The sequence below is a fragment of the Cyprinus carpio genome, chromosome B15, assembly GCF_018340385.1.
Source record: "Cyprinus carpio isolate SPL01 chromosome B15, ASM1834038v1, whole genome shotgun sequence".
In the NCBI taxonomy this organism is placed as follows: Eukaryota; Metazoa; Chordata; class Actinopteri; order Cypriniformes; family Cyprinidae; genus Cyprinus; species Cyprinus carpio.
The window spans coordinates 6399648-6413818 of NC_056611.1; the positions used below are offsets into that span (position 1 = coordinate 6399648).

The 14171-nt window shown below is 35.1% G+C and overlaps 1 protein-coding gene across 2 annotated transcripts in view; it reads right to left on the reverse strand.

Moving 5' to 3' along the window:
• LOC109051845 (fibronectin type-III domain-containing protein 3a-like) overlaps positions 1–14171 on the reverse strand; it is a 78747-nt gene that overhangs the window by 59563 nt on the left and 5013 nt on the right. The window lies entirely within an intron of this gene.

The window sequence follows — 14171 nt, forward strand, 5'->3', positions numbered from 1 at the left end:
TTTAATGTGCTGATTATTATGTTGAAAAGAGTTGTGCTGTTTAATATTTTTGTGAAAACCATGATACAAGTTTATGGATTCTTTGATGAATAGAAAGTTCAAAGAATTGCATTTATTTGAAATCCACCTTTGAACAACAGTGTATGTTTCGTTTAAATAATATAAATTTAGAAAAGTGAAATATAAAAGTGCTATATAAAGTTCATTGTGGAGATTATACAATACATAATATATAATATAAATTATGCTTCCAAACATGATCCTCTCATTAGCATGTGAGAATCATTTTTAACCTTACACCCACAGTGGTATGAACACCCTTTAGGCTTGACTTTTAATTTCACTGTTGAGTTTACACATTCATGAGTTTATGGGGGAAGAACAATAAAAATACAAAGTGTTTCCACTGACTAATGTGTGCCCTATTTGGCTTTAATAGCCAGGAAGTTCAGAAAACTGAACTCATCAAACTCAGGGTCAGTCGTGGTTTCGAGCATAGAGTGGGACGTCAAACGCAAGAGGCCAGAGAGGCCTTTGGCCACTTCTCTCTTATTTGAGAATTGAGCGAAAGAGAAAATATAATCTATTTTAAGCTCCATTCATTGTATTCAGGGACTGTTTGACCTGTCTGGGTGCCACACAGCAGAGGAATGAAAATGTGCCATTTGTTCCCTGCCACGTCCACATGCACGCACTCTAAAACGAATTCAAATTAACTAATCAACTCATAGTATGAGGTACGGCCCGGTATGAGCACACTCTCTCTCTTATGTATCAGGCTTGCAATGAGTCACAAGCAGAAGGTAATAAGGAGGAAATGACGTGAGTCCTTGAAGCTCATTAGTATCTAGCGCATGCGTTCTCGCCGGCCGCAGCGATCAGCCTAATCCGTAAGCTAGTCCCCTACTTAAACCCACACACAAAGTTAGGTTATGTGGGTGATGCTCAATAAGATGAATCCTGCTAAGACTTAACAAACCTCTTTTCAGCAGACAAAGGCTTTAGGAAAATGGGCAAATGCAGCACCTGCACCTGTCAGTCGGGTATTAACAGCATTACAGGTTTAATTCAGGGTACGTTTACACGACGAAGTAGTCAGAAACGGAAAAGTTTTTCCCTTGCGGTTTTAAAAAGTTTCACGCTTGCCTTTAAAATTGACACGTACTGCACATGTCTACATATCTAACACTTACTACACAAGCGCATGATGTCACCATTTCAAAGATTCCCGTTTTGGGTGTTTACAAGGAAACGATAACGCTGGCGTTTTCAAAAATATGCGTTTTCAGTCCCCAAAACGCCATTGTCGTGTAACCGAACAGGCAAAACGTTTAGTTTTTGGCTGAAAACGTTGTTGTGTAAACGGCCCCTCAATTGGACCTCATATTTGGTACTTTCCTTCCAAGCCAATACTAAAATAGGGTATTTAAGCCATCTCGCAACATTTTTAACCTCAGAACATCAGGAGAGACTACCTGACTACGTTGTTAATTGTATCCTTTAATATTGCACTAATTTGCAAACAACAGGGCTCCCTATATAGTTTATATCATTAGATGATATAGAACAGATTTTTTTTTTAATCCTTAAGTAAATTTTAATTATATTTGAACTTAAAGACAGGGAGAGTAAATACACACACACACACACACACACACACACAGTGACAGTATACAGTATATGTTAGGCATGTAATGGTTTACAAAAATTGGCGGCTTGATACTTATAATACTTCAGTATGTATGCAGGACGACTGACTGCTTGATGTATCATACAAGAATTCAATTACATGCCCCTAAAATTTAAAACATGAGTGACAAAAATGCCCCATTATGGGTTTTTAATCTTTTATTCAAATCATATGACACAGTTCAGCAATATCACAAAAGCAAAAGTTTTTTTCACGAATATCTGCATTACGTAAATGTGATATTGATTTTATACAACAGTTCAATAAACAAGTTGTTAATGGTGTTTTAGACAAAATGAGTATTGTCTGTGTTTGCTCAATTTCACCAATGAAAACAGTTTCAAACAAAGTCACAGCAGAACTGCATGGCCTTTCTTTGCAACACACAGCAGTGTTTCATTACTGAATGAATCCACAGTTCTGAATGAATGTAGTAAGCCAAGGATTCAGTAATCCATTCATAAAGTCACTTGTTTCTTTTCTGAATGAATCAGCCATTTGAACGAATCAGCTGACTGAATGACTCACTCGTTAAGACAGTTACTTGCCGCCACCTACTGGTGGTTTTAGTTTTATATTTAGGCCGAGTGTCCACCAAAGCATTTTTAGGCAGCTGAAAATGGCGCTGCAGCACAGTGCTTTCATCAGTTGAGGTGCTTTGGTTGCTATAATACATAATATCCTCATCATGAATCATCATGAATTAAATGTTGCAAGTATTATAATTATTTTTCATATCAATATTAGTAGTAAACTGGGAATCCCATATGGTACATACATCAATACTCGGAGACAAGCAATATTAATTTACCCTCCACTGTAGTTTAGTCATAATACATGCAGAATGTGTGACAATTAGTTGGAGTGGTATTTGCCCCGCCCCTTTCCACTGAGATTGGACGGCTGACTAAAAAGTGACAGTGATGTCATGTAATTAATTTGATTAGAAAGAATTGCTTGACAGCCCTTATATATTATATACTTTTAGTATTGAAAATAGCATTAGCAATCTGGTACTGTTATGACACTAGTGAAATTCTGTGACCTGCTACACTGCCCCACTGATTTAACAGTCAGGTAATTCCAGTGCACAAGCGTTGAGTAACAAAAAAAGGAGAAAAACATACCGTGTTGCTTTTCAGTTGTAAACCTGCTATTTTGAAACTGCAACACCATAATATGAGGGAGCCTACAAGCCTACAAAAAAAACAAAAAAACAAACGGCAAGCAGGTAGAAGTCAGCGCTTACTCTCTCGGAGCACTACAGTTGAGTGCTTTCTGTGGTCTAATTCATCCTCTCAGCAAGAGAGCGGATGACGCCAACAGTGGAGCGTGGCCTAAGGGTGCAAATCTGTTCTCGGAAGGGCAAAGGGTCAGACACTGGAGGTGACGGCTTCCTATTAAGAAGTGTAATGAGAAGATTGGGGGGGGGGTTGCTAAATGACAGTTTCCTGCAAAGTGGAACTGTAATTGTTTCAAGTGATTATGTGGCGAACTCCTCTAACCCATCTAAGAGCACAAGGGAGAGCTCTTACTGCAACTTGGTAGCAACCTGAAAATGACGAATGATGGTGTTTCGTCAGCAGGAAGTGTGGGGGAGGAGGGGATGACTTCAGAGATTAGACAACAGCACTTGTTTTATTCAGTCACCATTACATACAAAAAACAATTTCTGTGCATGGCACTGTTTGTCATTGATGCCTAAAGGGGAAACAGCTGGAAATTTCTAGGGAAAATTAACAATGACAAACCAGATTTTTACATTTCCAAAGAAAATCTAAGCGCTGCTTATCTGCAAAACTTTCCACCTTGATGCTAGGGTGTTGTAGGTACTTGCCTGAACGTTGCTATGTGAACTCCAAAAAATATTAAGGCTTAAATGCAATATTTATGTATTTGAACTGCATATAAAATTACCATTCATTTTGAACGCATGGCGGCCGACTGTAGTGGGCTCCAAAGTTGCAAAAATACAAAAAAAGGACATTCAGTTGCTCTAAAATGCATTCAGTTCATTAGTTCTAATACAGAAATTTGACCCATTTCATTTTTGTATGACTCACAAATATGCTTCATATTGTATTAGTTTATGTTAAAACTGTCTAAATAGATGGAAATATATTATGTACTTCATGTAACACATAATATGTAACACATAAACCTTATACTTAAAATCTTATGTTTGGATTAGAAAAGTAATAGCACACCAACAAGCCACACGATTTGAAGTACAAATCATGTCCGAAGCGGTGTGTATATGTAGGATGAGTTCCTTTGAATTGTTTAATAAGGTTATATGGGTTGTTCAAATACTTAAATTACTTCAGCTCACTTATGCTTATCACACTACTAATAATTTACTAATCAATATTTATTAATTTAAAGAGCTTAAATTCAAATATTATTTTTAACAGGCAAACAAATGTGATTGCAAGGCTCAGAAGGGAAAATCCCATTTAGTGTATGAGAGAACAAGGAACTTTTAAAGTTTCTGTGGCCTTTCTGATTTTGCTTCAAACGAAAGTTGACGTTTCATGATGAGGGATAAAAAAAAAACCTGCTAAGAATGCCATCATTAGAAATCTTTCTTATTAAAAGCACCAAAAAAAAAAAAAAAAACATTACCACATTAACATTCGGCTTACTGAAACTTGTGTCTAATATCAAAAGTAAAACGTACTTGCATTGTTACCAAGTTGTCAGTGAAACCTTGAAACAGGTTTTTATATAGAACTGAACTGTTTTCACTAGGAAATTATAATGACTGACAAATGGCAAAATTACTAGTACATGGATTAAAAAAAGAAAAAAATCATTGTTTAAAAGAAAATTCCTAGTTCTAGGTTATCTAGTTACATGTCTTATTTATTATTGATTAAGTATTTGTCTTAAATATTAATTGAACCAGAGAAATATAAAAATAATTTACAAACACTTACATTACCTGCTATTATAGAACTTATTAGTTTCTATTTTAATTTTTGACATTAAATGTTAATTCATCACAATTTAAAAGAACTTACTTTTTTGTTGTATAAGGGCTGTCAACTTACTCAGCAGCCATTACTCCATTCTTCTGTATCATAAGATCTTTCAGAAATCATTGTAATATGCTGATTTGGTGCTTATGAAACAAAAAAAAGTTATGCTGCAATTTTTTCTGGAAACCATGATACATTTTTTCTTTTTTAGGATTCAATTCATTTGATTAATGGAAAATTTTAAAGAACAGCATTAATATGAACTTGAATTGTCGTAACATTTGTATTTACAATCTCTTTTGATCCATTGTACGGATCTTACTGACCCCCAAACATTTGAACAGTGGCATATAGTGAGTGAAAACTCTCATGACATTAGCTCTGTTTCCACCCAAACATGCAAATTTAACTTATACACAAAACTGGAATATCACATAAAACATTTGCGAATAAAGCACTGTTTCCAACCAACAAGTCAAAGAGAACAAAATTGTCAGTTTCTGATAAACTGGCACAAAATATCACTAAGAAAAGTAGGAGAAGTGACTGAACATAATAATTTTCATATCACATAACAAATTTGCAAAATAAAGCAATGTTTCCATCCAATGAGTCAAAGAGAACAAAATTGTCAGTTCCTGATAAACTGGCACTAAATGTCACTAAGAAAAGTAGGTAGTGACTGAATATAATAATTTTCATTAATGATAAATTACTTGCGCCTCAGACCAAGCAGACAAAATACAATGCAGTCATTGCTTTCAGAGGTGGATGCTTACTGTTTGGAAACTCAGTCATGTAAGACAATTATACAGAAATACTTTGACGACAGACTTTGCTCAGGCATTTCAGAATGAACAAAACAAGATTTCAGATGCAGTGCAATGAGATCGGTCAGCTGGTTAGTCAAGTTATCCCATCCCATCGTGCAAAGTCACATGACTTTTTTTGATGCGCATGGTGAAATTTATTTGGTAAATGTGTTTCCATCGTAGTTTACGCACTGTTGTTCTTATCGGATGAAGTTTATCCTACTCAGTTGTCTCATTTTTAGAACTTATGCGCATCTTAGCATTTCCATCAATCGGTTTTTATGCGATATTCCAAAATGTGCATAAAAATAGGTGGATGGAAAAAGCTTTTGCATTACTACTGAAATATTGGTACTAAACAAACAAACAAATAAATAAAAATAGAAATAATAAAGACCTGATGCATATTAAGTTTTCTTGTAAACTTCCATTGTTCTGTTGCTATGGTTTTTTTGTCTTCTGGATTCACAAACGCGTCGCAAACCTCAGATTTAAATTTAAGGGCCCTATTTTAACGATCTAAGTGCATGGTCTAAAGCGCTAATGGCGGAGGTGGGCTGAGGGTGTGTTCAGGGAGTGTTTTTGATAGTTTTTTGATTGTTTAAATGATTGGAGATGATTGGCGTATGGTCTAAACGGGCTGTCCCTATTCTCCTGATGAGAAATGGGTGTTTTTTTTGGCCATAACGTGCAATAAAACAATCATAGTCTCATCTTCCATCCCCTTTAAAAGCCAGTTGTGCTCTCGCCATGGCGGATTCGCTATTTACATGGCGGTATGTAATTTTTCATTTGTAAAACTTTGTGTGTGTCCCTGTATGTGTAATAAGCAAAGTGTACTCGTGTTGTGCACCTGCCTATAGGCACATATTACTAATGCGCTCTTTAAATAACAAAGAAAAAATATTGCGCCAGACTTTAGACCAGGTTCGAGTTGGTGTATGGCGTAGTCATTTTCAGTTCCTCAAAATAGCAACACGTCAACAATGCACCTAAACAACCTCGCGCAGTCTATTTTCAGTTCCTCAATATAGAAATGCGCCAACAATGCTCTGCTAATTAAACAACGTGGCGCAGGATGGGAAAATGAGATCTGCGTCGGGCTGAAACTAGCAAAAACACTTGCGCTGGGTGTATGATAGGGCCCTATACCTCAGTTAAATATGTGCATGTTAAACTTTAATCCTTTGCACCATGCATCCGAATTAATTTCCAATTAGCATAACCCCCGCCTATTATTTAAAACGACAAACTACAATTTTCTTATTTTTAACCTATTAATTTTGGCCTGATGCACTCTTTAAATAATGGTTAAACATCCAAATGCAACTTCAGGAGAAATGAAACCATCTAATCTCACATAGCCTAAGCAGTGCTCATCTTGCTCCAGCATCAGCTTTTTCGGCATCCCTATAGCTCATCAACTCTACCAATTTAATTTAAGTATCTTGATATTCATACATATCTTCCAAGCCCTAGCAGCCCCTGGCCTGGGGTTATATCAGAGATCAAGTTGAAACCACTTCCTTGAGCCCCTCAACCAGGGTTGCCAGGTTTTTGCAACAAAACTCACCCAACTGCTTGTCGAAGCTAGCCGGTAAAAAAAAATTAAATTAAATTTGCATTCCAGAGGTAAAATACAAGTTTTTCAGCAGGGATTCTAAATATCACATCTAAATATCATGTTATTGGGGTCGCTTCAACCCGCAGACATGAAAAACAACCTGCGGCGTGAGTGTTAAGGGTTTAGGTTTATGCGGGAGAAATGAAGACTTGGCAACACTACCCTCAACTGCAGACAGCAAGTGATTGTGATTTTTGTGATCAAAATGACTGATTTTGCTGCGGCTTTTCTCAAAATTTGTGATGATATTTGCGGCATTTCTTATCATTTTGAAGTGAAAATATACCACAGACAACATTCTTCTAACACTGTTATGACTTTTCAGACTTCGAGAACCACTGTAGGTCTCCAGACTAACGTTTGAGGACACCAGCACTAGTGCCATTAAGTTCTACAGAAGGTGGCACCAGCTCCTGACAGTAAAGCACTCACCCTAATCACACATGTACATCTCGGAGACAACTAATGTCTGCATTTACATATGCTAGATGCATTTTTAAGAGTGCTTGTTCATCTGCAGTACATCTCTAAGATGTTTCCTGTCAGATGTCAAATAGACATTTATTAGAATGCATGTAAAACTGCTTCTGAGACGTTTATCAGAGTTCACAGCAGATGATTCCCAGATCTTTAGCAGACATCTTACAGATGTAATAAATATATATATTACATAAATGATTACATATTACATCTGATTTACTGTCATTCATAATGTCTTAATATAATTTAATGAATACAAAAATATATAGGCTATATTAGGGAGTGGAAATGGCCTATACTTCTCTGCAGCCATCTACTAGTGGTCCTTTAATATATATTTTTTTATTTTTAAATAAGTGTTTGCTTTCCTACATTACAAAACTTTTAGTTTTATACATGAGGGAACCTATTAAGGATGAAAAAATATCGTCACATTAAAAATAATTTTCAAATTCGGTAATACTTAAAGCATTGAAGTGCTGGGAAAAGTTGTGTGAAGCATTTAAAATAACTCTAAAACATTAGCGCATTTCTGCCGCAATTTTTACTCATAGATTGTATAAAACATGGACGTAGTGTCCCTGACGTCACCCATAGACTCCTGAAGAGCGTTTTTGAAGCTCAAAGTGTGCAGAGCGGGCCGTCGCCATCTTGGCAGCGCATCACCGTGCGACTCTCCCGGATAATCAAAAATGGGCAAAAAGGCGGGAGCTGGTTGCTGAAGCCACGCCCACCTAGCTCGACGGCAGTCAGCAGCGGCAATCCACCTGTCAATCAAGTGGCCAAGCCCTTAATTATGCAGATACATTAAGGCTTAATATAATTTAAACAGATGAGTTCTAAAAAAAAATTCACCCCCCTCACAGTTGTCATGAAGGGCAAAATTAGCTATATAGACCAAAATAATTTTTTGAACCAGGCTGTAAACATGTTTTTTCTGCTGTAAAGTTGGGCATTTTAACATGGGGAATCTATGGGACTGACTGCCTTTTGCAGCCAGCCTCTAGCGGCCAGTCGATGAATTGCAGTTTTAGTCACTTCCTTGTTGGCTTCACGAGAGAGAGCGGGAGGTTGCCGCTCGGTTTTACTATGTTAAATCCATGGTGAATGGTGGAGATTTTGTGTTTATTGAACAATGTTTTTCCTGGTTTCCACATCAGTGGCGTCTGTTCTGATATCAGCTTTAACAGAATTCTGCACCGAATTTGAATGCATCTCACAAGATTTCATTGATTCTGTGGGGAATTCGACTGCTTTCTTCACACTGTATCTCCCAGCGCTGTGTATAACGGTGTTGCGTGATCAAAATCAGTCCGCGGCTCCGGCTCAAGCAGATTAACGGTCTGTGCTGCGTAGCCCGAACTACTAGCGCGGATTCGTTCCGCTTTCGGTTTGTTTATCCAATGTAGCTCTTGTAAATCGGTCATGATGAGAACACAAGGCTGTTCATTCCATTTTTGGGTCTAAGAAACAACCTTTCTTTGACTGAATGCGCATTGCGATGACGTCACGGGACGCTTCTAAGCCCGAATTATGCGGAAAATTTGTGCCAATTATGAAAATTTGCGATCTTTTGAGAAAATTGCGGAGTTTGCTTGATTTTGCGATAAATTCAGCGATCGCAAAATCGCGAAATCCTGGAGGGACTGGTTTAACCTCAATCGCTTAAAGACTATCTAGCTACATGGGCAAACAAATTCATGAAATATTATTATATTACATATATTCTTTTCAAAATGCAGGTCACAAAAGAACATGTTTTATGCACCATGCAATTTTTATTTATTTTTATTTTGGTACCAACCAACATTTTGAAATGCAACCATTTTCTTGAATCCGAACATTTATATCAGGATGGATTTAAGAACGATTTATTATTCTGTAGTGATGTGTCATTCTTGAATGATTCGTTCATTTTGAACAAATCTTTAATGTGACTCGGCAAGAACGAGTCATCTCGGGGAGTGATTCGTTCAGGCGCACATGCGCAAAATTCTATAGGTTCTGTACTGGAATTAGTCTAGTAGTTCACCTGTTTCAGTCAGTGCAGTCTTGAGCCGGAAAGATAATTGAGAAAATTTAGTAGTTCATCTCATGATTCTTTGGGTTTGAGTCGTTCGTTCATCATGTGAGAGACCCATAAGTGTTACCAATGCAGTCTAAGCCGGAAAGAGAATTTATTAGTTTTTTTTTTTTTTTTTTTTTTTTATTAATGCCAAGGTACCAAAGATAAAAGTACAGAGAATGTCAATATTGTATACAAAGAGGTGGCATTACATGCAAAGCACTGTTTACAGACGTATGTAAACATAAAAATAAATAATACCAAACGAAAGCTTTAACAAAATAAGTTAAGATTAAATAAATTATCTGTTTTAAAAGCCTTAAGATTCTTGGAAGATTAAATAGTTTGGATATACTGTTGAACCTATTTTTTTTAAAAACAATATATAAAGGATTTTGATGAGTGAATTTACTGCGGTGAATATGAAATTTTGCAAGAAGTAGTAATAGGTTAATAATAAAATATTCATTAATTTTGTCTTTTTGAATATTAAGGAAGCCAAACAGTACATCCTTAAAAAGCACAGAGAAACCCTGGAGCACACTGCGATAAATAACATTAGAGAATTCAATCCATAATAGCTGTGTATGAGGACAATCCCAAAAGATATGCATATCAGTTTCATTAGGGTCACCACAAAAAGAACAGCTTGTCTCGATGTCTGATTTAAACCTTTTCAAAAACACTTTAAATGGGCAAAATCTGTGTAACAATTTGAATGCGATTTCTCTAACCTTGTTAGTTATTAAGTATTCCGAAGACAGAGTCCATATTTTTTCCAATCAATATGATCAACCACATTCCTCCAATAAGACAACACATATGGAGTTGTTACAAGCTCCTTTTGAAAAAGTGATCTAATCTTATATTTACCTGATGAAGGATGTGACAAAAAGCATAGTTTTCCTACTGGGATTTCAAATGGGTTTAAAGAAATAGAAAAAGTGCTGGATAATCTAACAGAGTCTCTTAAAAGCATAACAGCTCCTTTAGGAATAGCGTCCATGACAATGGAGAATTATTTGGGAGTTACTGGAAAAATAAATTTACATAAATATTCTTCGTAACTTAAAATAAGACCTTCTGAGTTAAATAACTGGAAAACAATCAAAATGTTTTTTCTCAAACCAGTTATTAAAAAACAAAGATTTTCTCTTATATAAAATGTCTTGATTGTTCCAAATGAAGTACCGCTGAGGGGAGAAATTGTGCTTAAAAATTAATGACCATGCAAGTAATGCCTGTTTATGAAATGTAGATAAATTGTAAGGCATTCTAGCAATATTATAATTACATATCAATAGGAAAGGGAGACCACCTAATTTGGAAAAGTAGTAATTGGGGATAAAATTCCAGATTGAGTTTGGATTACACAAAATCTAATCCAACTAAGTTTCAAAGTGTTGTTCAAAGAAGAGAAATCAAGGAAATTCAACCCACCATACTCATATGTGTTAATAAGTACAGACTTCTTAACATAATGGATTTTGTTTTTCCAAACAAAATTAAACATGATTTTATCAACTGATTTACAGATTTTATTGTCCACATATAGAGAGAGTCCAGAGTATGTAAGCCTTAGCAAGCAGTATTCTGCCTCTCAAGGACAATTCCCTCCGAAACCATGCATTGAATCTTCTTTGAGCTTTAATTATAACTGGGTCAAAAAAGAATTGATTAGTTCATCTATCAAGTCTTCGGGTTTTTCGAGTCGTTCGTTCATCACGTGACAGACCCATAAGTTTTAACCTATGCAGTCTGAGCTGGAAAGAGACTTAATAATAATAATAACCAACTCTTTATTACAACATTCGGTGTATGGAAAATAACCATCATGACAGAAATTCACACATTTATAAACTGTAAGAAGTAAAAAGCTACAATTTGAGACCAGCAACGCAGTAACTGTAAGAGTAAATATAATAATAATAATGATAATAATGATGATGATGATAATAATGATGATGATGATGATGATAATAATAATAATAATAATAATAATAATTTTATTATTATAATAATAATTATTATTATATTTGCAATGATTTGTTTTGTAGGTTGTATTTTAATTTATCTATTTTATGCTGTCACCTCACGTGACAAAAGAACAAACGATAAGTTAAAGCCTTTTATACAGTCTTTTTTTTTTATTTATTATTAAACAATACAAACATTAAAACATTAAGGCAGTACACTTAAAATCATAAAGACAAAAAAAAAAAAAGTGATATGTGGCCAGGGTAACTCCAGTCTATGGTCAAAGCTTATGGGTCTGTCACGTGATGAAGAAACGACTCAAACCCGAAGAATCATGAGATGAACTAATCAATTCTCTTTCTGACTCAGACTGCATTGGTAACACTTATGGGTCTGTCACATGATGAATAAACGACTTAAACCCGAAGAATCATGAGATGAACTAATCAATTCTATTTCCGGCTCAGTATTATTAGGTTATATAAACATTAAGTAGACTTAAAATCATAAAGACAAAAAAAAAAAGAATGACTGAAGAGAAGACCCAGGTAAACAATGAATTAATCTTTTCTGTTTATTATATCATTATAGTTTTGTATTGTTTGTAGTGTGATCAACGTTTGCGTAAGTAGGCTACTAGTAGACATGTTAGGAAATTAACACATAAGATTTTAATTATATTTGATAAAATGAACGAAATGACTTGAAAAAAAAAAGATTTGTTCATTTTGCTAAATGAGACTCAAAGGTCAGAGCCGGTAAAATGAACCGAACTTCCCATCACTATTATTCTTCCCATGTTTCATGAATGAGGCCCATGGACCATAATGTATATGTTACCATGAGACCACCGGGCTGGTGTAGGGCCCTATGAAATCCATTTTATTTTTTTCAAAATTCCATTTTATTTTTTTCAAAATTCCATTTTTTCCATTTTAATTTTTCCGGACTCCTTTTTAATGGTTAAATTCAATGTTATTAATAAAAAGCATGTCTAATTAATTTAAATCATGAAACAATTTCTCATCAATTTCTTAAAAGTTTAACAAAAGTTACATTTAGGGCCTTATGAAATGTTTTATTTTTTTTTCACACCATATGTTTGACTTATCAAATTCTGTTTTTTTTTTTTTTAGCATGTCTAATTATTTAAATGCATGTATGTAATTTATTCAAACTTATTCTTAAAATAGCTTAATGAAATGAATTCTGTGTTGTGTATTTAAATTTTTCTGGTTCTCAAATGAAGGCATATAACATTAATTTTATTTATCTTTTAATTATTGAAAATTAAGCAAACTTTATTTTTTGCCAAACAAAGGGGATTTACAATTAAAATGAAAACATAGAAGAAATTTTGTGTGATTATACCCTAAAAAATATAGTTTGTTTAATTCTAGTAGTAGTAGTAGTCCAAGTACAATATACTGGACAATAGTAATAAATAGTACATATGTCTTCAAATTAAACCGGACTTTTATTTTGGCGTGTTGCGTGAATACCTTTACAGTTCTGTGTATATATGATATGACACTAGTTTTACTCAAATTAAACGGTAAAATGCTTGTGAAGTGACTCTCAGAACAGTTGTTCATGTATTTGTCCTCATTTAGTGGGATGACAGACGCTGAAATCGCCGCGAGCGTCACGCGTATTTCAGAATGTGTGTGTGGTAAGCGAAACAGCTAAATGGACTAGTATCTGTAAATATTAAGCCGCGAAAATACTATTTAAATATGAATCCTGCATGTTCTGCGTGTCTCTGTGTGTGTATTATTGGTACTGAATGTTATGAGATGCAGGATTCATATTTAAATAGTATTTTCGCGGCTTAATATTTACAGATACTAGTCCATTTAGCTGTTTGAATTAAGTGTAATGACCTACTTTTGATTAATTCATTCAAAATTTGACAAATTCTGTGACATTCCGCGTTATTCAGTAAATTCTGTTTTCATTACTGGATTCTGTCCGCGTTTTCCGCATCGCGGAAACCATAGGGCCCTACTGGTGGGAGCTACTAAGGTGGACAGACTAACAATCTCAGTAAAATAGTTATGTTGTTGATCCATCAAATTCAGAAAAGAGAGACAAACCTCTGAGATGAGCTTCAAAATTACAACTTATACAATTAGTTGCTTAGTTCAGTTAAGTACATTGCATTTTCACTACATTAATAATTTGTGGATGACTTTGGTTGTAGAATATGACTGTCACTCTGTGCCTACTGAACAGGATGTGTGTTGTGTTGTCATAATGATAAATTTTACGACTTGAGGGCACATGAACGATAAAGTCATAATTACCGGTAGGAAATGACTTGGGGTGTTGAGAACGTGTTGATTTCATAATTATGGTGGAAGCAAATAGGTATCGATCATAATAAGTTGTAATTGTGAATGCTGATTGAATTATTTTGTTTGCATTCTGTTGATGAAGAAGAGCTTGCAAGAAAGCCCTAGTCACTTAGCTGGTTTACAAGGAGACAGACTATATATCCCATAGTTCTCAAAAAAAAGGTTCACAGGAATGATAAGACCTG